The 25,256-nt window shown below is 37.0% G+C and overlaps 1 protein-coding gene and 1 long non-coding RNA gene across 2 annotated transcripts in view; one reads left to right on the top strand and one right to left on the bottom strand.

Annotated features, from left to right (window-relative positions):
• LOC129739098 (death-associated protein kinase related-like) overlaps positions 1-25,256 on the top strand; it is a 383,120-nt gene that overhangs the window by 241,147 nt on the left and 116,717 nt on the right. The gene's annotated exons all lie outside the window — the stretch shown is intronic.
• LOC129739100 (uncharacterized) lies at positions 46-433 on the bottom strand. The gene is made up of 3 exons (XR_008735745.1): positions 333-433; positions 188-256; positions 46-130 (listed from the first exon to the last, which is right to left on the bottom strand). It is a non-coding gene; the product is annotated as an uncharacterized LOC129739100 (long non-coding RNA).

Genomic DNA, 25,256 nt, shown 5'->3' with positions numbered 1-25,256 from the left:
TGGGAATTTTTCATCGAAAACGGAGCAAAATCGCCAAGGCACCGTAGCAGTAAGATTTGAGCCACTTCGAGGATCCCAATCCTTAGGAAAAAACAGCCAGTGTGTGTTTTCCATCCGTAACAGTTACTTCCTGAAAGAATGTATTGGAAATGAGCGCAGGATAAACAGGTCGGCGGAAAATACTCACCTTTTCACCCGGATGGTTTCAAATCTATTTATATTTTCATTCACGCCAGTGTCCTTGACCTAAATTGTTCTAGAAAGAAAAATAGAAAATGAGACCTTGTTCGAAGGTTTTGCTTATTTTTTCTGAGAAGATTGATAATACTCACCAGAAAAACAAATCTTTCTGACCCTCGCAATCCTCCATCAACTTTTTAATGTGTACAATAAATCAAATGTCAATTTGGATGAACAATGACTACTCGATGCGATATTACACTGCTGGTTATAGTATTACTCAAAAGAACTTACTTGCATGGTGCACATTGAAAAGATGTAATATTATAACGATCATCTAAAAAAATACATCGGTTGGCTTAAATCTTCATAAATTACATCGGCCAGCGTTACATTTTTTTTTGCTGTGTAGGTTTTTCTCTTAAAATCTGAGCTTGAGTCGCGCTTCATAGAAACTATACTTCACGAAAAGTGCAACGTTTTTTACTTATCTTACTCCCCAATCATTTTATATCATATCTCAAATGCTATATTCCATATCTCATATCTCATAAATCATAACTCATATCTCATATCCCATATCTCATAAGTCATAACTCATATCTCAATTTTCAAATCTTATCTCTCATACCTCATATCTCATATTTTATATCTCATACCTCATCATGTCTCAAATCTCTTATATCATATTTGATATCTCATATTTCATATCCCTTATCTGATCTCATTTGCCTCATGTCTCATATCTTATATCTCATATTTCACATCTCGTATCTCATATATCATATCTCAGATCTCTTTTATCATATCTCATATATCTCATCTCGGATATCTCATATTTCATATCTCATATTTATGATATGAGACATGAGGTATGTCTCATATCTCATATCTAAAATCTCATATCTCATATCTCGCAACTCATATATCATGTCTTAGATCTCTTTTATCATATTTTATATCTCATATTTCATATCTCATATTTCATATCTCATATCTGATCTCAAATTCCTCATGTCTCATATCTCATATCTCACACCTTGTATCTCATATTTCACATTTCCTACCTATCACATTCTATGAGATGTGAGATAGAAGATGGGAAATATGAGATATGAGATATAAGATGTGAGATACGAGATATGAGATATGAGACATTTGAGATCAGATATGAGATATTAGAAATGAAATCTCATAGAAATTACTCATAGCTCATAACCTCTATCTGCAGAATGAATCACAATTAGAATCGATTTTCATCACAATCCGATATATAATAACGCCAATATCGCTAAAAATTTATTTGTCATGTATGGACGACCCTCTTGGGATGGAAATGGGACGGGAATGGGATGGAAATGAGATGGAAATGAGATGGAAATGGGATGGGAATGGGATGGAAATGGAATAGGAATGGGATTGAAATGGGATGGGAATGGGATGGAAATAGGATGGGAATGGAATGGGATGGAAAAGAAATGGGAATAGGATGAGGATGAGATGGGATTGGTATGGGAATGTGAAGGGAATGGGATGGGAATGGGATGGGAATGAGATGGGAATGGGATGGGATGTGATGGAAATGGGAATGGATGTGATGGGAATGGGATGGGAATGGGATGGAAATGGGATGGAAATGGGATGGGAATGGGATGGGAATGGGATGAGAATGGGATGGAATGTGATGGGAATGGGATGGGAATGGGATGGAAATGAGATGGAAATGTGATGAGGATGGGATGAAGATGGGATGGGAATGGGATGGGAATGGGATGGGAATGTGATAGGAATGGGATGGGAATGAGATGGGAATGGAATGGGAATGGAATAGGAATGGGATGGGAATGGGATGGGAATGAGATGGGAATGAGATGGGAATGAGATGGGAATGGAATGGGAATGTAATGGGAATGGAATGGGAATGTAATGGGAATGGAATGGGAATGGAATGAGAATGGAATGGGAATGGAATGGGAATGAAATGGGATGGAAATGAGATGGGAATAGGATGAGGATGAGATGGGATTGGGATAGGAATGAGATGGGAATGGATTGAGAATGGGATTGGAATGGGATGGGAATGAGATGGGAATTGTATGGGAATGGGATGGAAATGGGATGGGAATGGGATGGAAATGGGATGGGAATGGGATGGGAATGGGATGGGAATGAGATGGGAATGGGATGGGAATGGGATGGGAATGGGATGGGAATGGGATGGGAATGGGATGGGAATGGGATGGGAATGGGATGGGAATGGGATGGGAATGGGATGGGAATGGGATGGGAATGGGATGGGAATGGGATGGGAATGGGATGGGAATGGGATGGGAATGGGATGGGAATGGGATGGGAATGGGATGGGAATGGGATGGGAATGGGATGGGAATGGGATGGGAATGGGATGGGAATGGGATGGGAATGGGATGGGAATGGGATGGGAATGGGATGGGAAAGGGATGGGAATGGGATGGGAATAGGATGGGAATGGGAAGGGAATGGGATGAGAATGGGATAGGAATGGGATGGGAATGGGATGGGAATGGGATGGAAATGAGATGGGAATGTTATAGGAATGAGATGGGAATGGAATAGGAATGGAATAGGAATGGGATTGGAATGGGATGGGAATGGGATGGGTATGGGATGGGAATGGGATGGGAATGGGATGGAAATGGGATGGGAATGGGATGGGAATGGGATGGGAATGGGATGGAAATGAGATGGGAATGTGATGGGAATGGGATGAGAATGGAATTGGAATGGGATGGGAATGGGATGGAAATGGGATGGGAATGGGATGGGAATGGGATGGGAATGGGATGGGAATGGGATGGGAATGGGATGGGAATGGGATGGAAATGAGATGGGAATGGAATGGGAATGGAATGAGATGGGAATGGAATAGGAATGGAATAGGAATGGGATTGGAATGGGATGGGAATGGGATCGGAATGGGATGGGAATGGAATGGGAATGGGATGGGAAGGGGATGGAAATGGGATGAGAATGGGATGGGAATGGGATGGGAATGGGATGGGAATGAGATGGGAATGGGATGGGAATGGGATGGGAATGGGATGGGAATGGGATGGGAATGGGATGGGAATGGGATGGGAATGAGATGGGAATGGGATGGAAATGGGATGGGAATGGGATGGAATTGGAATGGGAATGGGATTGGAATGGAATGGGAATGGGATGGGAATGGTATGGGAAAGGGATGGGAATGAGATGGGAATGTGATGGAATGTGATGTGAATGGGATGGAATTGAGATAGGAATGCGATGAGGATGGGATGGGAATGAGATAGGAATGGAATGGGAATGGAATGGGAATGGAATGGGAATGGGATGGGAATGGGATGGGAATGGAATGGGAATGGAATGGGAATGGGAAACTACTGCCAACTGCCGGACATCTTATACTGTATTCGTTCAGTTTTGCAGCGGTGCACTATCAGTGGTGCACTTTTCGTTGTCTTGTGTTCGTTTATGCGCTCAGTTTTGCACCGTTAGTGAACTGAGCGCGCTGGTGGCAACCTCTGAATATCAGTGATGCTTGTGCCCTCATCAATACTATCGTGAATTTGGACAGGTTGTTCCCGATGTAATCAAATTATATGGAAGCGAAAACAATTATTTATCAGCTGGTGATGGATTTTCTTAGCATGATGTTTATTGTTGGTACTATTGATTTCACGCAAACCAATCTATAGGTGAGGGTAAAACTCGATTTATGTTCGTTTTTGGCCGGGACAATGCAATGCAACACTATCGAGTAGGAAAACGAATACGGTATTAAACGGTGGTTGTTTGCCGGGGGTTGGGAAAATGAATGTTTTTCATGCTAATGCCGGTTACATGCTCATTCAGAGCTCGGTACATCATTCGACAATATCCTTGCTGGCTAATTATTTTCATCCTGCTTCGTCTTGTGTTAGGATATGGGATATGTTTTATTTGGTTTCTTTCAGACATATGCAATGCGGTTCCGCTGGAGGACAATGCTTGTTAATGCCGATCCGGCATAGAATATTATGCCAATGATTCCACCTCTAAGTTAGATCTGTACAGGAGTAGAGCCTGATTTGTGGGTGTAAAAATCTCTACTTATCTTCAAAACTTCAGAACAATAATCTTTAACAAAAACACACTCAGGCGTGATGACCTATGAAGCACGACAGGACCTTAGCCATCTTTAAGAATGCTCTGATTGCCAGTCCCTCGCTTAACAACTGGGTTTCATCCAACATCTTTTGATTGTTGGGATCTGATTTTTTTTTCTTGAAAGCGTCAACATCTTACATTGTTGCAGCAGCGGATCAAGTAGCATATCCCTAACCAGTCATTCAGTAGCAACAGCACAATCGGAATCGAGCTCCTCCGTAAATTATATTATATGAATTATTTATTAGATAATTCTTCCCATCGGCATGAGGCCTACGTTCTAGGGATGCGTTCTTAACGAGCCACTCGAGAGGAGGTCTGTTAATGGACGGCCGGCAGTCATGGGATGCCCATTCAACATCTTGACGTTCCGAAAGTTTTCCCTATCGGTGTTTAGGAGTCAGGGCTCGTCATGGACCACGCACGCAGCACTGTTGCATTTCTTCTTTTAAATTTTCTTCTGTGGGAAATAACGAGAATCAGGGTTCAGGTGAATCACGCGGAACGTGTTTTGGGGGTTTCCTTCTTTGCTTTCAAACGCCCTTCACGCCCTTTGTTATGGTGCGTAGCGAATGATCGTCCATGATTATCAACTTAAGCTACTGGCGGCAGCTCGATATTAATGATGGCGTCTCCTCTCTGGTTTGTCCGTTCATTCGCTCACCCATAGAGACTATCTGCGTGCGCGGGGCTAATCGTTGTCAAATATGCTGGGAAGTCTTCAATGGGCTGTTATGCCACAGAACTCTTGTATATTAGTGGCTAAGTGATAATGAGCCGAGCCCGAGTCGGTTGTAATCAATTCGTTCCTGCCGTTGTGTGACAGTTGCATAAGATTGAGCAGCACTGACACTGACAGATCCATGAATGTTGTGTATGTTGTCTGTTACATTGAGTTGTTGTGGCCTACGCTGCGCGGAGCGCAGATGAAGATAATAACGATGAGAATGTGATGAAAGGTGTCACACTTGTCTGGCGCTGTCAGAAGGTTGAACGATTGTGACATCGCTGACATCTGGTGATGATGACGTGATGAATGGTAGAATCTTCTAACGGAGATGTGTTGATCGATGGAACTTTAATTGGTTAAATCAAGCTAACATCCTTCAATTGCTGTGGAATATCAATCTTGGGGCAACGTATGACAACAACGTTTAAAATGCACTTTTAAAGTAAAATAAAAACTAAAAATACTTGTAATTTTATGAAGAATTTTCTCATCCTTAGTTGTGTTTAGAATCAATGTTAGAAATATCCCAGGTGCAGATATAGAAAGAATTCATACGATGTTCTAATGAAAAATAGAAGAAACGGCATAGTGAAAAAATATTGGACACATTCATTCCACCAGTCATCTTTTTCATCGTTAACATTTCAAATTGAATGTGATTGTGATTTAAGGTGATTTTAAATTTAAATGAACTTTTTAAATATTAGTAAACCCAGTAGGTCCGAAACGGCAATAAAACATTTTGCGAATCGGATGTTGAAGGGTTAAATTCTAGAAAAATGAAAACATAAAACACTTGTTGAATCTATTATATTTATAGTTGAATGCCTAGAATCAAACATACAATCTTAAGTCTATTGAATCTATTATATTTATAGTTGATTGTAGTCCGTTTATAGTTGAATCTATTATATTTATACTCGAATGCCTGAACTATACAATTGTAGTTGAATCTATCATAATTATAGTTGCATCAATCATACCATTATAGTGGAATCTATAATATTTATAGTTTATTGCATAAGGTCTACCAGCAGTTTATGGTTGAATCTATTGTATTTATAGTTGAATGCGAAAAAATCAGCTACACTTTGATGATTCATATAAATAGCTGAAACAATTGGAACAACAGTCGTCTTTTTTCTCCGTGTATTTTCACTTCTTGCGTTCTTAAAGATTTGTCGATCTGATAAGTATTTTGTAGTACGTAAATTCAATTGGATATTTTAACAACGATCAGCTCTGCTATAAGGCCAGATCAAATATCGAATACTCCTTTAGTCACTTCTCTTCTCCTTCACCTTCGGTTTTGCCGAAAACTTCTCGTCTTAAATAGGGGATAAAAAGTGATTCTCTTGATTCGGAAAAAGAGTGTTTTCCTCATACATGTTTTTTGTGTTAATCCTTAATATTACAGTTGATTATTCAGATTTTTTTTAATCTAACGAATTTTCATGATTTTTTTAATTCATTACTTACATTTGTTTTTTTTCTTCTCTGTTTTCTTTCAGGTAAGTGATCGTACCAGATCGTTCAGCTAACGGAATTTTCAAACCGAGGAATTCTATAATTCCCCAACTGAGGTGTCCAATGTTTTAATCGATTGATTTTTTCAAATCGAAACGATAGCATGCAGCAGCGTATCAACGTCGCAGCGATACATCCCGGATTAGCTGCATTCCAATCCCGAATCTATTTTCGTAATCCGCTAGAAAACCACAACGATGCAGCATCAAATGCACACTTTCCAAGGTCCATCAAATCTTCAAGCAACTCCACTTCATCTATGTAGGTACAGCTGCTCAATCTTTCATTCACGTGAAATCTTTTGTCAGTCGGGAAACTCGAACTCAAACTTGACTGAGCTGTCGACGCTATAGTTGGATTCAAGTTGCGTTGACAAATTGCAAGAGCTGTCCGCCTATGCACAATGCACCATGCACCGGTACCTACTATGAATAACTTGGGCCATTTCCATCGACGGCAAACGTCTCTAAGGGGTTCTGGAACCGCTATAACTGTTGTATGCACACAATCGGGCCATGTTGATTTAAGTAACTAGAATAGATCAAGCGGTCCGCATTTTGTTACCGGATAAATCCTAGGGCACCATTCGCTCGGATTCTTTGCCGGGTCGGGTGGGGGCGTTCGTCACTAGTTCTTGAATCCGAACGATGACTGCCGCCTTCCTAGATTCTTCCAACTCCCTGGTACCTACCTAAATTGCCCGCGGGCTTAAAGAGACGAGTAAACTGAACTAAAAAAAAAATTGAATTCGATACTGCTCCGCGACATTCGTTGTTGTCGGCGGTGTCTTGCCCCTCCCCCGTTTGTCGTCGCGGTTACTTATTATGTCAATCTCAATTAGTGGTGATCGAGAATATCGATGGGCAGGCAGCCACATGGGTTCGGAATCGAATGAAAAGATGCAGTTTGCTTTGCGGCGATGATCCAAAGGTTTAGAAATATACTTAGGAAACTTACTATGTTACTGTAAACATAAAAACAGTAACTATTCAGCAAAATAGGTTGAATCGAATCAGTCAACTATCACAAATTGTTGAAACCTGCTGTCTATCATCATTTCAAGATTCACCAAAATATTTTTTTCTAGCTCAAGATAGTAAGTACACAGAATTTTTCACATTTTTCTGTTCGTATTTGAATTTAAAAATATGTTCATTAATAACAGTTTGCATTCCTGAAAGTGGTTCATACGAACTATCTTATTAATTTTTTTGCGAAAATTTGCCTGAAAATAGGGACAGGCCAAAAGCCCCTTTTATTATTTTTTTTTAATTTTCAAAGTTTCCTCAATTTGAGAAAAAGTTTATAGCTACTCTATGTACCAAATAAAGGGAAACGAAAGTTTGCTGGTAGGAGTATCCAAATATTCGCCAAATTTTAAATTAAAAGCGTAAAACGTACATCCCTAAAGTGAAACTGTTACTAAGCTCAAGGCAGAAGAGCTTTCCGGAGTAGGATGTACTCGAGTAGCATGAAGGATGGCCCTAAGAGTTAATTCAATTTACACATTGGACGACCGTGAAATGTACATATTTGAAAATTGAATTTGGAAAGCAAGTGAGTAAACAAAACAATTGAAAGAGAAGTTAAAGTTATTAGATAGAATTGCTAGTCAAGGCTGTAGCCGAAACACACTGCACATTAAATTACTACACATTAGGGACTGCGGATAAATCTAAGCCGAAGCATTTTATATCTCAGAAACCACTGGACGAAATTCCATTTTCCTCCGGTAAATGAGACAGAGAAGCAGGGAAAGCGCAGATTCTTAAGACTGTTGTTGCTGATTGTTTGTTTCGATTTGGCCTTCCGGTGGAAAAAAAACGGAATTGGCTTAAAAAGTGCAAATTTTTTAGACTGTTGCTGCTGATTGTTTACTTTGATTTGGCCTTTCGGTGGAATGTGACGTAAAAACGTAATTGGCTTAGGAAGCTTAGATTTTTAACCCTGCTGCTGATTGTTTGTTTTGATTTGGCCTTCCGGTGCAAAAAAAACGAAATTGGCTTAGGAAGTGCAGATTTTTAAGGCTGCTGCTGCTGATTGTTTGTTTTGTGTTGACCTTCTGATGGAAAAGGACGGAATTGGCTTAGGAAGCGAAGATTTTTAAGGCTGCTGCTGCTGCTGATTGTTTGCTTTGATTTAGCCATCCGGTGGACAAATACGGAATTGGCTTAGGAAGCGCAGATTTTTAAGGCTGCTACTGCTGCTGATTGTTTGTTTTGATTTGGCCTCCCGGTTAAAAAAGACACAATGGCTTAGGAAGCGCAGATTTTTAAGGCTGTTACTGATTGTTTGTAATGATTTGGCCTTCCGGTGGAATGCGACGGAATTGGCTTAGGAAGCGTAAATGTTTAAGACAGCTTCTACTGGTTTTTATTTTGACTAGGCCTTCCGGTGGAAAAAGGCGGAATGGCTTGGGAAACGAAGATTTTAAGGCAGCCTCTGCTGATTGTTTGTTTTAGTTTGGCTTTCCGATGGAAAAATACAGAATTGGCTTAGGAAGCGCAGATTTTTAAGACTGTTGCTGCTATATGTTTGTTTTGATTTAGGCTTCCGATGGAAAAGGACGGATTGGCTTAGGAAGCGCAGATTTTTAAGGCTGGTGATGATGATTGTTTATTTTAATTTGGCCTTCCAGTGGAAAAAAAAGTGGATTGGCTTAGGAAGCGCAGATTTTTAAGGCTTTTGCTGGTAATGGAATGAAAGATTGTGATGAAAGATATTTAAAAAATAAAATCTTGTTTTTGAGAAAAAAAAAAGGAAATAATAGATTCTATTGAAAATTGATGTGAGCAGGAATGTGATGAAGGATATGCAGAAATTTATTAAAATTTGTATGATGGGGAAAAGATGTTGAATATGGAATAAAAATAAAGAATATTTGGTAAATAAAATTCTGTTTTAAAGAGAAAAAAGCAAAAGTCGATACATAAAAAGTTCCAATTGAGCATAGAAATGAGAAAAATTGTAGAGATTAGAGAAAGGATCTTCTTGGAAAAGACAAATGTGAATTTCCGATTATCTTTCGGCAGCCGTCCTGCCAAAGGCCATTTTAGGGACTTTCAAAAAAAAAAAAAAATATGGCACCATTGCTTGACTTGGACGATTTGAAGTACAACAAAACACAGATTACACTAAATCCATCCTCGTTCCATGACTAGTGGTTTCGGAAAGTAATCGTTGCACCCCGAAGCATCAATTAAAAAACGTGGCGCCGAAAAATCACAAACTAGCATCGATTCGCCCCTACCCCTAAACGCCAGACGATCCAATTCGAGCGAGTTTATAATAAATAAGCCTCGATTACATATTGGGGGCAGATTACAAGAACCAAACCAATTCCGCAGCGGCGCAGTGGGGGCATTCATTTAAGGAAACACATTAAGCTAACCACTTAGCCATGTTATTATTATGGGAGTATTGGGACGCATGTGGTGCACCTTCAACGCGCAAATAATTGTTTTTGATTGATTGGGGGTCCACAGCAAAGTAGCGCAACGTATAGCACAACAAATAGATTCGCAATGCGCCGCTCGCATCAAACAACACAACAAACTGCGCTTTACTATTTGATAGGGATAATTTTCAAATTAATCTAATGCCACTAATGGGTAGCGTCTACTCCATCGGGCGACAAAGGAAGGAATCGGATCGGATCTGGCTCAGTCCAAGATGGTGGAACCCCTGCCTGGAGGACCAGTAATTGAACTGGGTCTATCGTTACTTATGGGTGCCTGGACTTGAGACTTAGGGGGAGTCAAACTAGAATTAATTGGTTGTTGCCGAAAGCTTTTAGGTGAGTCAACAAAGCCGAAGGCCTGTTGTCATTTCCAGTGAGTTTTTTACATGGAAAGTTTGCAACTGGAGGCTGGTTGGCAAACTGAAATACGAATTTACAAATCAATTTTTGAAGATTCTACTAGGTGCGGTTATGATTGATGATCAATCTCACTGATCCCAGGTTGGCGTGGTTGAATTGATAAACGTCTCGACACTTCTCTGTCCACTTTCTTTGCGTTGGTTTGAACGATGTTTTTTAATTAATTTGAAATTCGATATTTTTATTCCTCCAATCTGGAACGTGGGCAGTCTTACACGTGAGATCAAATCAGCCGGTTGATGAGTCAACGGTTCGTGAACTGGAAGTCCTCCGGAGAGAACTTGAGCTTACAGGCATCGATCGGTGATGGAACCCCATTTTCGGAACTGCAATCTCGTTCCGAGGTGTCTCTTTTGCCGCGCCTCTCATTCGTCTCCTCCGAAATTCGCTGTCCAGGTCCAATCAACCACCAATCATCGGATCCGCGATACACCGAAGACCGAGAAGTTATGGCGAAACTTCATTTGATTTAATTTTTTATCGCAGCCCCATGTTCGGTAGTGCGTTATATGGGGGCATATATTTCAAACCGAAGCTAATGGAAATTAATTCCTTTAGGCTTGAGATGATGGTGCAGCTCTCGAAAGTTATCTTCTCGCGCGATCCTTTCAGCACCGGATTCGCATCAATATTAATTAAGTTCTATCACCCTCTTTTACGATCTGATTGAGGATTAGCTGGACCGATTAAATTGATGTCCAGCGATCGAGGTGGTGGATGTTGCAGTGCAAAAAATGAAATAGATGGGAAAAATATGCGAATCGTGACCTACTTTTTCACGGTTCTGTGCCAAAACTGGTTGAATTCGAAGCTTTAAGACAGCCTGACATGATAAACGTTCCAGAACATCGAGAAAATGGTAACATTAGCGCTTTTCGGGTTAGATGATCGAGTGCGGAACTGTTTGATCCACCCAAACGTACTTCGGTTTTGATTCTTAACATTCAATTACTTACCAATTATTATTTTTTGAAGGCTTCAGCCCTAACTACTTTCATCATACAATTGAAATCTGAACTAATTTCAAAACAAATTACCCTGACTCTAATTACATTGACTTGTTCAAGTTGGTCTAATCAGGGTTGCTAGCGAACCGGGAAAACCGGGAATACCGGGAAAAACTTTGGAATTTCATCTCATCACCCGGAAACCGGGAAAAAACCGGGAATTTCGGCACATCACCGGGAAAATTGTCATGATAGGAAATTTTTCACGGAGTTTCAAAATTATTTTTAAATTGATTTTTGAATTTAAGAGCAGTTTTCGACAATCCCGGTATACATTTATATGAAGTAACACTTTTTCGTTCATTAGTAACAAACAAAGTTTAAATAGTTTTCCTAACTCATTGCGGACCAAATACGAGATTTTTTTTGCTCTCAGCAAGTTTGCTACACTAACAAGCATATTTTAAATGTTCTTAATTTTAAAATAAAAATATAATCGACAAAACTAAACACAAAACGTTTGTAACTAAATGATACTAAGTTTGTAAAAATTGGTCCAGTGGTTTCTGATAGATATATAGTGTCGACATTCAGTGTTTCCTTGCGTAGATTTTTTTGCGGTTCTTATTATGGTACCTAAAACTTTTAATGTTCTCTAATTTACTACCAGTTTTAGTTTTCGGCGTCAAATGGTTCAATACTCGATAAACACGTTTCAATAAATTATTTCATGCAGAAACCAAATATTTTGGTACCGTTAGATTTTTTAAGCAGAGTTACATTTTTCTTACGAAAGAAATATCTTTTTTGCCAGAAAAAGAAATTTTTTCAACGTTGTTGTTTTTGTTGTTCTGTTTTTTGTTTAATTGACCTGAGGAGCGAAGCCTATATAACGTTTTTTTTTGTTTAATTCTCCAACGTTAAATTTTTGCCTAAAGTTTCCTGTGCTGGAATATATGTTTTATTGTAAAAATAAAATTCTGTTGATATCTGGGGTCTCTAGTTCAGCCCTGTCTTATTTCATTTCATTCACAATTTTCATTATTTTCACGAATCAAAAGTTCAAATGACTATGGCACTACTAAATTTGTTTATTGTTTTGTATGAAGAAAAGTATTTTGTCTCTAACCTGTCTTTGGATTTCTATAAACAAAAAACTGCAGTAAGAAAATAACTAAACATTTTCCTGCAATCTGATGATTTTAAGTTTTGTAAGACAAATTCATATTAAAGTTGACACGATGATTTAATATTATATTTCGATATATTTTCTACAGATTTCTACATAAACTGTACAATTTTTTTCAACTCTGTACAAATTTTATGAAAATTTGAAGATCGAGTCAGCTGACAGCTGATCTTTCTAAACAAATTGTTCAAATTGTGGAGTAAAACAATGAATATTCCAATTTCGTTGGATTTGTCTAAAAATTAATGAAAACCTGTCAATTTGATGCGAAAAGACAAAGTGTTGAAAGACGTTGAAGTATTTGACATGATTTCATACGGGTTAACAAGTTTAAAAAAAAAAAGTTAGACATTTTAGGCCTTTATATTGAATTTTGTATTCACCTTGATTCTATATTAAAAACGAGTATAATAAGTACCGAGAAAATCGTCATTTTTAACCGGGAAAAAACCGGGGGGAAACCGGGAAAAACTTTGGAATTTTCAAACGAAAAATCGCTAGCAACCCTGTCTAATGTCAAAATAAGTCAAAATATAAAACGTAAAAATCAAAAACTAAAAACAAAATAGACAGGTTCTGATAGAGTAGTTGGCAAAACAAACTACCGATGCGATGTCAAAGATGAGTTCGATCCTCACTATGCATCGGCATTTTTTTTCTTACTTCTAGCAAACTCCTGATCGCAGCGCTTGGAAAATTGAAAAATAAGTTATTGAGCCGTAAACCGTTAGTGCTAAGTTAGTCAAAGTTTTTTTAGAGTTTAAAGTAGAGATTAGTTTGAGAGAGTAGACAATATAGAGCAGTGGTTGAGAGTATAGAGTAGTAGTAGAGAGTAGAGAATTTTAGTAAAAGTAAAGCGTAGATAGTGGAGAATATTAGTGATGGAGTATAGGGAAAGTAAAAAGTACAGAGTAGAGAGTAGAAAATATAAGTGAAGAGTAGAGAGTAGAGAGTAGAGATTAGAGATAAGTGGAGAGTAAAGGCTAGAGATCCGCGCTCTGAGACTAAAGAGAACACAGAAAAAAAAATCCTTGTAATATCGCATCAGGTGGACAATGTTTTATTCGATTGACATTGAAATTTTATTAATTTCAAGAAGTAAGAAATGGACTACGAACCTCAGTTGTATTTGTTTGGCTTGTTAGTAAAATTAAGTAAAAATGTGAATATTAATAAAATTTTTAGAATCGTCGCTGGTCAACTGGCAACAAAACACAGACCTCCGACAATCTAGTACTTCTCTTTTCTTTGTTGGAAGTCTGTCGGAAATCGGAAGTCCGGACCTCCGAAGTAAAATTTAGTGCTGGTGCGTTAATGAAATTTAATGCTGGCGCGTTGTATATTCAGTACGATTAGCGATTCAAGTTATGTGCAGGTTTTTGATGTAATATCGCAATACTTTTTTGCTGTGTAGAGGGGAGATTTCAAAGAGTAGAAAGTAGACAGTCAAAACTAGCAGAGCCAAATTTTGAGACTATAGTAGAAGATAGTGTTGATGGAGTGTAGAGAATACTAAAATACTAATAAGTACGAGAAATACTAACCGTAATAGAGGGTACACTGGGGTTTTTACGTGGTTTCAAGCATGATTTTTACGCGGTTTTTCGGAATAAGAATGGTTTTTCCGCGCAGTTTTTCATAATTAACAGGCTATAAGAGAGAAAATGTTCAATGGAAAATAAAATTGGGATTGTCAATAATTGACGGATGAATTTTGGGTAATCGCCGCGATGCACAGTGATCAAAAATGTAAACAATTTGATCGTTGCTTAAAACTTTTTTGTTTTACATTTTATCTTTTAGGTGTCTTCGAAGAAGTTTTCCTGTAGCCTGAGCTGTATAAGAAATTGAAATGATTTTTTTTATTAATTCCCCTTCACGTGAGATAAAAAATCTAACTTCTAAACTGGATTGGACCCTCTTTGCAGTCCTCGAAAAACTTGTTCAGAATGCAATTTGATGAAACTTTGTCTTCGACGTCGAGTTTCTAAAACATTCATTTTCCGAGTTACAGTGTGTGTATGAGAATTACCTTTAAATCAGATTTATTTATCGTATCTTTTTTCTGGTAATTGTTAAATTTTCAAAAAATTCAACAAAGTTGTTAAAATAAACAAAATACATATTTTTGTTCAACATTATAAGCATAAAAATTGTAAGTTTGTTGAGAAAATGCATAAAATTAGCTATTTTTTGGCCTCAATTGACTGAATTTTCGCCACCTTTGGCAATTTTGGGCAGACAGTGGATACAATTTAATTTAGTTTATTTTATTAGAGAGGCTTGCTGGGTAGATTCGCCTCTGAAAGTGGATACAAATGATTTCTACAGTATTTTATAGACGAAACCTTGATAATCAAGTTGCATTTAGTGCGAGTTGCCGAAAGTTCATAAAATTGAGGCTGAGTTAGCACACATTTCATGCTTTTTCTCAACATAACTCCGGGGCTTGTGATATAGCTCAGTTGGCAAGTCGGTTGCTTCCCCAAGTAACACAGATTTAGCCTACTAGCATTCGGAAGTTTTATTATGGTTTCATTGTAGCATTTTTTGTGCAGCTCGTTTTATGGCGGTTTTATTATGGTCATGCAAAAAGCTTATATTCTTGTTTCGACCATTTGTTTTCAGGTTGTTTTGAAAACGCTAAAAAGCTCTTTTTAAACAAACTGTTTTGAAAGAGTTATGAATGCTATGTTAAAGATACAATAAAACATAAACTTAAAGGTTTGCTCCAAACTTTTTTTTTGCATGTTTTATAATAGCACTCAGTGCTTGATTATTAAACCGCCATAAAACTTAGTGACAGTTCTCGATCAAGAAGTCAATACAGGACCCGCTCAGATTAGATTGCACATATTTGAATTTTTCAATTTTTTAATTAGTTATGAACACACGTTTTGAGTTAAAATTAGAAAAAAAATATTTAAAAATCCTTGAAAACTTAAAATCACCGGAAATGGTATGAATGTAAAGGCCCAAATAGTAGGAAAAAAAATTCGTTGCTTGACTCCATCATTAATCCAAGATGGCGGCTTCCGCTTTTATTTTCAAAGCCGTAAACTACTGATAAAAGGGCTAAACGAGTAGAAGTCAAATTCCGTTGTCCGTCGCCATTTTGAAATCAAAGATGGCGGCTACCACTCAACTTGAAAATACTGTGACTGTGAATGACTAAAATCGCATAAAGCTCTTAAAATATGGGTATTGATTGAAAGAGATCAACGAGTAGAACTCGAATTTCGTTATCTGACGCCATCTTTAAATCCAAAATGGCGGCTTCCGCTGAACTTTAAAATGTTGTAAATGACCTAATCGCATGAAACACATCGCATGAAACATATTGGTATTGGGTGAAAGGGCTAAACGAGCAGAAATCGAATTTCACTATCTGACGCCATCTTGAAATTCAAAATGGCAGCTTTTGCTTAACTTTTAATGCTGTAAATTTAAAAAAAAAATCACATTAAACCGCCACTATATAGGTATTGGGTGAAAGGGCTAAACTAGAAGAAGTCGAATTTTTCCTTTCCGACGCCATCATGAAATCCAAGATGGCGGCTTTCGCTTAACTCTAAAATAATGTAAATGATTGAAAATCGCATAAAACAACCACAATACAGCCCTTATAGTTTCCGCTATATAGGACCAATAAAATTTAGACATAATAGCATTATAGACATTGTTGGGAGGTTCAGGAAAGGCGCAGGTCCGGGATCGTAATTCAAATTAACATTTACCAAACTTGCGGGCGCGGGTCAATGACCGGTTCAATCTGTACTACGCAAAATTTCTCCACTTGTGCACCTTATGCGGTTTTTAACTTAAACTACGGGATGCACGAACACGATGTTATCTTCGGATAATTGACCCAGACTGCAGCTCGGGATCGAAAACGGCGGGCTACAAACTTCGGCTGGGGCTCGGACGCTAAAAATAACAATGTGGCAAAAAAGCTATAAACAAAACAAGAAAAGTGCTAAATGCTTCAGAAACTTGGTAAAAATAATAAAAAAATGACCTATCATGATCGTAAATTGACTTAATATAAAATTGCAGTTTTAATCAAGCTAAGCTAAGCTAATTGCAGTTTTAATGAAGTACTTAGTGAAAAAAAGTTGAGAAAAAAACCGGTCGATTTTGGCAACATTAGATTTTGGCAACACAAAATGTTCGGGTGTGCTGTCAAAAACAAACAGGGTCTGATTCTTCTAGTTTAGCTCTTTTACCCAATATCAATATTGTAAATTTTTCGTGCGATTTTTATTCGTTTACAAAATTGTAAAGTTCAGGGGAAGCCGCCATCTTGGATTTCAAGATGGAGTCGGAAAGAGGGATTCAACTTCTTCTGGTTTTGCCCTTAAGCCCAAAAATAATATTGTGGGCGTTCCATGCGATTTCTAGTGATAGACAGCATTTAAAGCTAAGCGGAAGTTGCCATATTGGATTTCAAGATGACTTCAAATAGCGAAATTCGGGTTCTCTTAGTTTATTTTCGATTTAAAGATGGCGTCAGATAGCCAAATTCGACTTCTACTCGTTGAGCTAGTACCCGTATTGTGGGGGTTTTGTGCGATTATCAGTCATAAAATGTTTTTCTTGTTTCGCTTGAATATACTGCCGTTCCCCAAGCAAGACTGTCCCATGTGACTTTTGGGTCATTTTCACTTTTTTGTTGGAAACACTCTCTTTTAGTGTTAACTTTCGAATAAAAACACAAACAAGGTGGTTGTCTCTATGTTGATGTTTCTACGCAAGAATGTCACACTAAATTTTATCAAAAAATTCTCTTAAGATGAGTTAAAACTGTTGAATATAATGTTATTCACTGAAAAGAGTACTAAAATAGAGGGCGGAGGAGGAGCGAGAAGTCTTGAGTATTTTGTTCAGAGAAATTTTCACAAAACACTTTTCGGTAGGCACTTCTTACAGGATCCATACTTCCACAGCCAGAACTTATGTCTGAGTCCCAAAGAATAATAAAAGTATTTTATCATTCTTCTTGTCTTTGTTCATGTATTTAATTATTTTAACATATGAACATTAAAATGATCAAAAACATGAATTGGTTGGGCCTACCATGGAGCAGAGAACGCAGAGACATCCGGAACACAGGAACAGGAAGAAACGTGGACCACCAGTACCATACGTTTCAAATGGGGAATATCGTTGGAAGCATGCTAAGAAAAATGCTCCTTGATGAAGAAACCATGCGTAATGAAAAGGAACTTCGCCAATCGCTAAGGTCATTCTAAGGGGTTGGAAATGATTTATTTTGTACACGGAAATCTCAAAATCTCAGCACATATGTTTAAAAATTTGACAAAATAAGTAAAGCAACTTTAAAATTTGTAGCTTAATTTTTTATTACTTGAACTGTTTCGGATTTCAGTGTACAATCATTTCTGATCACCGACCAAGGTTAAAGCGCCTTTACTCGTTCTTGAAAATAAAAAAGAGAAACGAAAAACATAAGTAGTACATAAAACCCTCCGAGGTCTGGTTAGAGCTCGAAAAGTTTTTCCAAAAAATTTAACCGTATTGAAAATAATATATCAAAATTACCTTTGAAAGTTCTCATAAAATCAAAAATTAACCTCAATAGTAGATCGAAAACATTCAAAGATGAATCTAGTTATCGAATAAAATACTAATAATTTGTTAATACAAAATTATACATTTGAAAAAAAAGCAATGTTATGCGATTCATATCATTGAATCAATTTCCAAGTGATTATTACTGTTAACAAAAATTGTAAAAGTATAAATTCAAATAATGTTCCAAAGAATTCAAAAATATTTGTAGAAGTTCCATCATAAATATGCTTTTAGATCTGTTGTGCTAATCTTACATATTGATTTATTGAAAATGTTATGAAAACTTTTTTAACAAACTCTTTCGAAATATTAACACAGCATTACCCAAATATTAGAAAAATTAATATACATATTCTATTATGTTATTCAAAGTAAAAACAATTTAATTCCTACAGTAAGATTCGCAAGTGATAAAATTAAGAAACCACCTACCTCTAGCAGTGAATCCAACCACAAACAGCTCAAACTAAGTGTTAAATCAAGCCAGCCGTTGGTGAATTTTGAAAAGTCAGTGAGTGCTGCGATTAAACGCAAATTTAGGTACTTTTGTAATCGAAAATATATAAATTAAATCATTCATTCGAGGTAAAAGTCGATACTTCTTTACGTTTTTATTCTCAACTTTATACATGCCAGTTCATTTAGAAATCCAACAAAAGATAGCTGAAATGAAAGAAAAAATAATAAGGAACGTCCTCACCCGTTTTCTGCTAGTTTCCGCACTTGCTGCTGACTTTATTTGGTATAAAAAACTTTGTCACTTTTATGCGCACATTTCTCAATAGCTTTATTAACTTAATCATTCCCAATGTAGCACTAAAAAGACCACTTTCTCACGTTTTGAAAAAAAAAACCCTATCCCACCAAACTTCTCTTTCCATTTTCAACATTTCTGCACCATCAAAATTAAACTTTCCTCGCCAATCAAACTGTGCAAAAAAAAAATTCCCGGAGGAACCGCACTGAGCACTATTAAAACAACAACAACGATATCAAGTGAAAAAAGGATTTCTGATTTAGCACTTGGTTTTTTTTTCTGTCATCAACAGTGATTTCAGTGTTGTATCCTTTAAAAACATTTGTAAGTTGATGATTTGGTTTGTAAAATCAAAACCCTCGAAAAGGACAGAAAATCGAAAAATTGAACGCAGAGAAATAAACGCGACCGCACTCGACCAAGGCCTACTCGCCAATCTCCTACTTACAGGATCCATACTCAACTATATGGGAGAGTGGGGAATCATGGGCCACTTTTTTACGATGTTCCATAACTTCTTTATTATAAAAGATAAAATGATTATAAAAAATGGTATGGTTTTCTATATCTTCAAGGTATCATAAGGTATTTTTTAAAAAATTTTAAAAAGTTATTTTGCCCAAATTCTGACTTTTTGAAAAAAAGCAATATTTTTTGAATTTTGAAAAATGGTGGGGGATCGTGGGCCACCAAATCCAAATTGACCAAATAACATGCAAAGTTTATGAGTTGACCCAAAACTGTGATTTCCTAATTCATTTCGTTATTTTAAAGCAATTTCAGATGATGAAATAAAAAAGAGAGCTGTGTATGATCGCATAGATTCCAAAATCTGGCTCGCGAACGTTTTGGCAAAATTTCTTATATGGGATGGACAAAATATTTTTCATAACTCTTCATTTGGCATAAGAAAACTTTACAGATAGGTAAAACGTATTTTCAGTTCTGAATGTGTATAAAATCATAAAAATATAGGTGAATCAAGATAAGTGGCCCACGATTCCCCACAAGGTATGATTTGCAAATTGGTCGCGTTTGTGTGACTTATTGAAGTTTCATCAAAAATTCCTTTTCCATGTGAAAGATCATGACAAAACTAAGATCATAAGCGTATGAGCATATTTTTGTTATGCACTTTAGGTTCCCCATCGATGAAATTAGCGGGTGTTTTTTTAATTATGTAAGCAAATTTTTCTAACTTTTTTTAGCTTGATAAATAAAAGAAGCATATGATACGTATTTCAGTCAACAACATATAGGAACATATGCTCACGCAAAGCGACGACGATGACAATTGGTTTGAGATTTTTATCTCAACACACATCTGAGATATTAAAAGTGGCCCACGTTTCCCCGTGGCCCACGATACCCCACTCTCCCCTACATTTTTATGAAAAAAGAGAAATGTATTTCTCAAATTTCGGTTTCGCTTGACTTTTTGGGAAAAAAGAAACTATACGCGTTTTTAAAATGATAGAAAAATTGTAGCCGTGTAACAGTTTTTCGTACACAACTAGCATCGGTATGCGTTCTGATTTTAAGCAAAAGTGTCACACGGAGCCTTTTTGACTGAAATTTGCGGTTTTTTGTAGGAAATGTATTTTTTGTAGCAGAAAACATTGTAAAATGATTAACTTGAACTGTTCACTACGAAAAAAACTGTCGGTGAATTTTTAATTTGAGAGAAAAATTGGAAATATAGCTAAAATTTCAATCGCGTTTTTCTCGTTTGCATGTTTTTCCCCATGGGACAATCTAGTAGTAGAGAAAAGAAAATAGTAACAAAACTCGATTATGATAAATTTGGAAAAAAATCTTCTCAACATATTCACGGTCATAACAATAGCAATTTTCCCAACCGCGACCTCGTCGTTGCAACGACCGACAATACAACTGTAAGCTCCTAGTAAGCTTTTACAGTAAACTTTCAATCAAAACTATTTAGGAGACTTCAACCCATTAAACGTATTCATTTACATGGGAACCATTCTTCTCCCTGTAGTAAAATATTAACAGAGATACGATTTTTATTGGAGTAGTTAGAAGAAGCGTACTTTAAAAATGATCCCTTTGGATACCATGAGCCATGGACCTTTTCAGTTGCCCTCGGGAATATGGCAGCAAACATTTACCCGTACAGAGTGCCGGGAAGGTATTATTTACCGAAAGCTGTACCAAAGCCAATGCCAAACGCGTTACAACAATGTTGCCAATACATATTAGTTCCGTTATAGGGAGAAAAACAAGACCCCGGGGCCATGATGGCGCCTCTCCTCAAGGCTCGCTGAGCTTTCCGATTGGTAATTTATGTTCCATATCGGAACACCCCAAGTTTTGCTGCCCTCGCTTTGGTGCCTTAGCAAGAGGTTTAACGCTTTAACGGTCTTATTGTTGAGGGAGGTTAAAATCTGGTTGAAATTTGAGAAGCGTCGCCACTAAGTGCGCAACTTTGTTGTTGATGGTAATCAAACTGTGTCGAATCATGCAAACACCGCTTCGCGTTGCGCCGCTTAGATGACCGCAACGTTTAACCTGACAAGTTAGCGCGGAAAGCAAATAACTGAACAAAGCCGATTAGTCATAAGAAAAATAAGCGAGAGACTGGCCACGTGAGCGGTGTGATCGGCCCCAAAAAAGGATCTTCGTCGAACGCGCGGTCTGGGAACGGTACTTTTCGAGTAACCTGTAGATATATTGGAAAACTAGCGCTGACCGATCATACCTCACAAAGCTCCATGAAAGGAAAACATTGAAAAATGTAAATAGGGTTGCGTCCAAAGGTCGTTCAGTAGCAAAAGGTAACAATTACGCGCCAAGCGCGCTTGAAGATCATCCCGAGAGATAGATCGCTGAAGGGGTTTGCGATCTGGATCTGGTTTGTATTATACTTACTCACTAACTCACGACTGATTGTAATCAATCTCGCGCGACACATGCCAGAAGTGTCTATGAAGAATGGTATCCACTTCAGTCAGTCGATTCCCCCAGGAGAGGAGGTTCAATACTAAGTGCACTCGTTCGTCATGGGACACGGGTGTGTAATTATTCATACCTCCATAAGGTTTCGATCGGGGCGGCAAGATGGAAATTAATTTAGCTCTGTCACAGGGCAGCAGCAACAGTGGATCTTTATGGGATAAGCGGGGATAAATAAACGCCTGAAGGCAGCTTCCCGAGTCTCAAGTTACTTCTTGGGGGCTACCGGGTTTCGTCGTCGTCGGTTGTAGAAAAAATTGTAATAATAGTAATTACGATTTACAGTTTATCGCTCTAATTGCACAATTGATACACGGGCCGGAGGTTGTCGGGTTATCATAAATCAAAAAGGGATTATGATTTACGCAGAAAAACTTCTCGAACAGCGAATCGGTGGCGAGTTCAAGGAACAGCTCATGGTCACGCTTCTTTTAAGGGGTTGTTGTCTTGAATTTATAAGAAACTAGCTCATCCCGTACGAACTTCGTTTCGCTTTTAGCTACAAAGCTGAGGAGTTTGTATTTGAATGGTGATTGGGACGAAAAAACTCAATATGAAGGACTCCTTTTTCTGTTGTCCAACACAAAATTAAAAAGCAGGAATAGATCCTTTGTCCTGCCAAACTCCCATGTATGGATTTTGGTTTCGATTCAATGCGTAGTACCAACATTAAAAAGGTAATATAAACGACCCTTTTTTCTGTCGTTTGATTAACAATTTGAATCCAGGAATCAATGGTCCGTTTTTTTAAAGACCCGTGAATGAATTTTCGTCCGAATCTCATGCATAATGAAGCAATTTTTGCAATAACATAAAACAGTTAAGGTGGACGACCCCCTTTTGAATCATTTAATAGGAAGTTTCAAATCAGGAATAGATTTCTCGTCGATCGTGTTTGCCTTTTGCCTCGATTTTACGCTTAGGCGTGGTAACGTAATTAATGGTAAAACGTTGGAAAATTACTACGGACGATCCCTTTTGACATCTGAAATCAATTGCCTGTGCTATAAAACTCCCATTTACAAATTTTCATCTCAATCCAATGCGTATCCCAAAAACAGTGAACAGATAATAGGAAGGACCCCTTTTGCGGATCCCTGACCAAAAATTTGACACCTGAAAACAAAAACCCGTTACTCAAAACACTAATGTGCAAATTTTCATGTCAATCTGAAGTATCCAAAGATTTTTTCCGCGTTTTTTTGGCTGAACAAATTAGTACAAATTTCTACAATACTTTTCAATATCTGGGTATTTGATCTCGAGTTTTTCAACATAAAATCCAAACATCCAAAATCAACATAAAATATAAGTCGAATTTGGTGATAATTCAAAAAGTGATTTTCAAAAAGTGAGGAAAGTGAAAAAATACATTTCAAATCCTTTTAAATTGTAATTTTTCTCGGGCTTCGTTGTGAAAAAAAAAATTAATAAAACCAGACGATCTGGTGCTCACTTCCTAAGCAAAATAATGAGTATGAATAATGCAAAATTAATGTTAGTTTTTTTAATGATTATTGAAATTAGCGTTGATCAAATCAACCGGCAAAACTGAGTTCCGATATTGAATTGTTATTCCAATTTGAATCTAGGATTTGAAATTTGAATTGAAACTTTTCCAACTGATTAATCCAAAATTTCATACTTATGATTCTTTTTTTTTTTTTTTTTTTTTATTTTCCTCTTATAAAGAAAATACCCTGAATTCAACAAATCATTCTCTTAATGACCGTTCTCATATTGTTACTATAAAAAACTCTCTCATAGTTCAATTGCAAATTTTATTGAACAGTTCTCTAAACATGAACATTTCTATATTTTCAATCTCACCTTATTCCAGATTTATGATTCTAGGTCTTGAAAATTTAATTTCCGTTCTGAATTATTGTTTCGAAGGTAACTTTTGTCACATTTAAAAGAACTTTTGACAGAATAATAAATTAATTATTAATAAATACAAAAATAAAGAGTTTTTCAAAGTTTTAATCCGAATTACATTTTAAAAATTTCAACACATTACATAATTAAACACGATTTTTTTTGGGTTTTGTAGATATGAATTAGGCAGGAACAAATTTGTATTCCTTTTTTTGTCATCCCCGTCCCTCTGCGATTTTTTCGAAAATCCAGAAGGAGAAATTAATAAAATTCAAAGTTTTTATCAAAAAATTTGATTTTTTTCGAAAATTCAAAGAATTGGAAGAGCGAAAATCGAATTGTAGAGATTTGAAATTGTATTACCTTTGGTACTTTCCAAATTTTTGATCTGAAATAACTCGATTTTTCAATCTTGTGCGGAGTAGCTTGTATGCAAGTTAATAGCATGCAAGTTTTTGTCCAATTTGTTCCAATATATTCAAAATTTTGATTATTTTTTATCATCCCCCCTCGTGATGTTTTAACTGCAAGTGACAAAAGAAGGATTTCAAATTTGTTTCGGCCTTAAAGTGAAATAAATATTTGGCATTGAATTAAAAATTTTGCAAATTCCACTTTCCTCTGTTGTAACTTTGATTCTCAATTTTGTATTTGAATTTCATTTGTTATTTGCTAATACGAATTAAATTTGATCTGATTTTAGGTTTCGAATTTCACTGTTGAACTGTCTGAATCCTCATGGAATTCGAATTTACTTCTGTTGAATTTGTTGTATTTTAGATTCTTTGTCTAAAGTCTTAATTTTACTTCTCAGTAGTCACAAGGGAAATATTTATTCTGCTTTCGATGAAGCTCATACCAAGTTATTGGTAATTAGATGAAAAAAGTTTTAATGACTATCTGTAATTGTTTTTCTAATCCAGAGAGTTTTGGGTGGTGGTATAGTTAATAAATGAATTGTGAATTGAATTTTGCATTTAACAGCTCCAGTCAGCTTTTTAATTTTCGATAAGTTGATTAATTCTTCCACAATGTTTGCAGGTAATGGATTAGCAAATGTTGTTCAAAGATATCAGACATAATGGTTATTTGAAGGTAATATAACGAACTCTTTACAGTTTCTCAGTATGTTTAAAATATTATGTGTTCTCTGGGACAGCATATGAAAAAAAATTGATTCATAAGCCCCCCCCCCCCTTCCCGTAAAAATTGCCTGGGCCTTCCGATGGCTTAATCCGGCCCTGATGGGCAAGGGGGTCGCCCATCAGGGCCGGATTGAAGGGGTCATCCAAAAATCGGAATAACATTTTTCATCATTCCTGATCCTAATGAGCATACTTGCCAAATTTCAATTCTCTAGGTCTCAAGACGGCAGAGCCTATAGAGGACAAACAAACAAACCCACAGAAATTGCTTTTTATGAATAT

This window comes from Uranotaenia lowii, chromosome 1, assembly GCF_029784155.1.
Source record: "Uranotaenia lowii strain MFRU-FL chromosome 1, ASM2978415v1, whole genome shotgun sequence".
Taxonomy (NCBI): domain Eukaryota; kingdom Metazoa; phylum Arthropoda; class Insecta; order Diptera; family Culicidae; genus Uranotaenia; species Uranotaenia lowii.
Note: the sequence above shows the minus strand (reverse complement) of the source record. Positions and strands in the feature narration are given on the sequence as shown.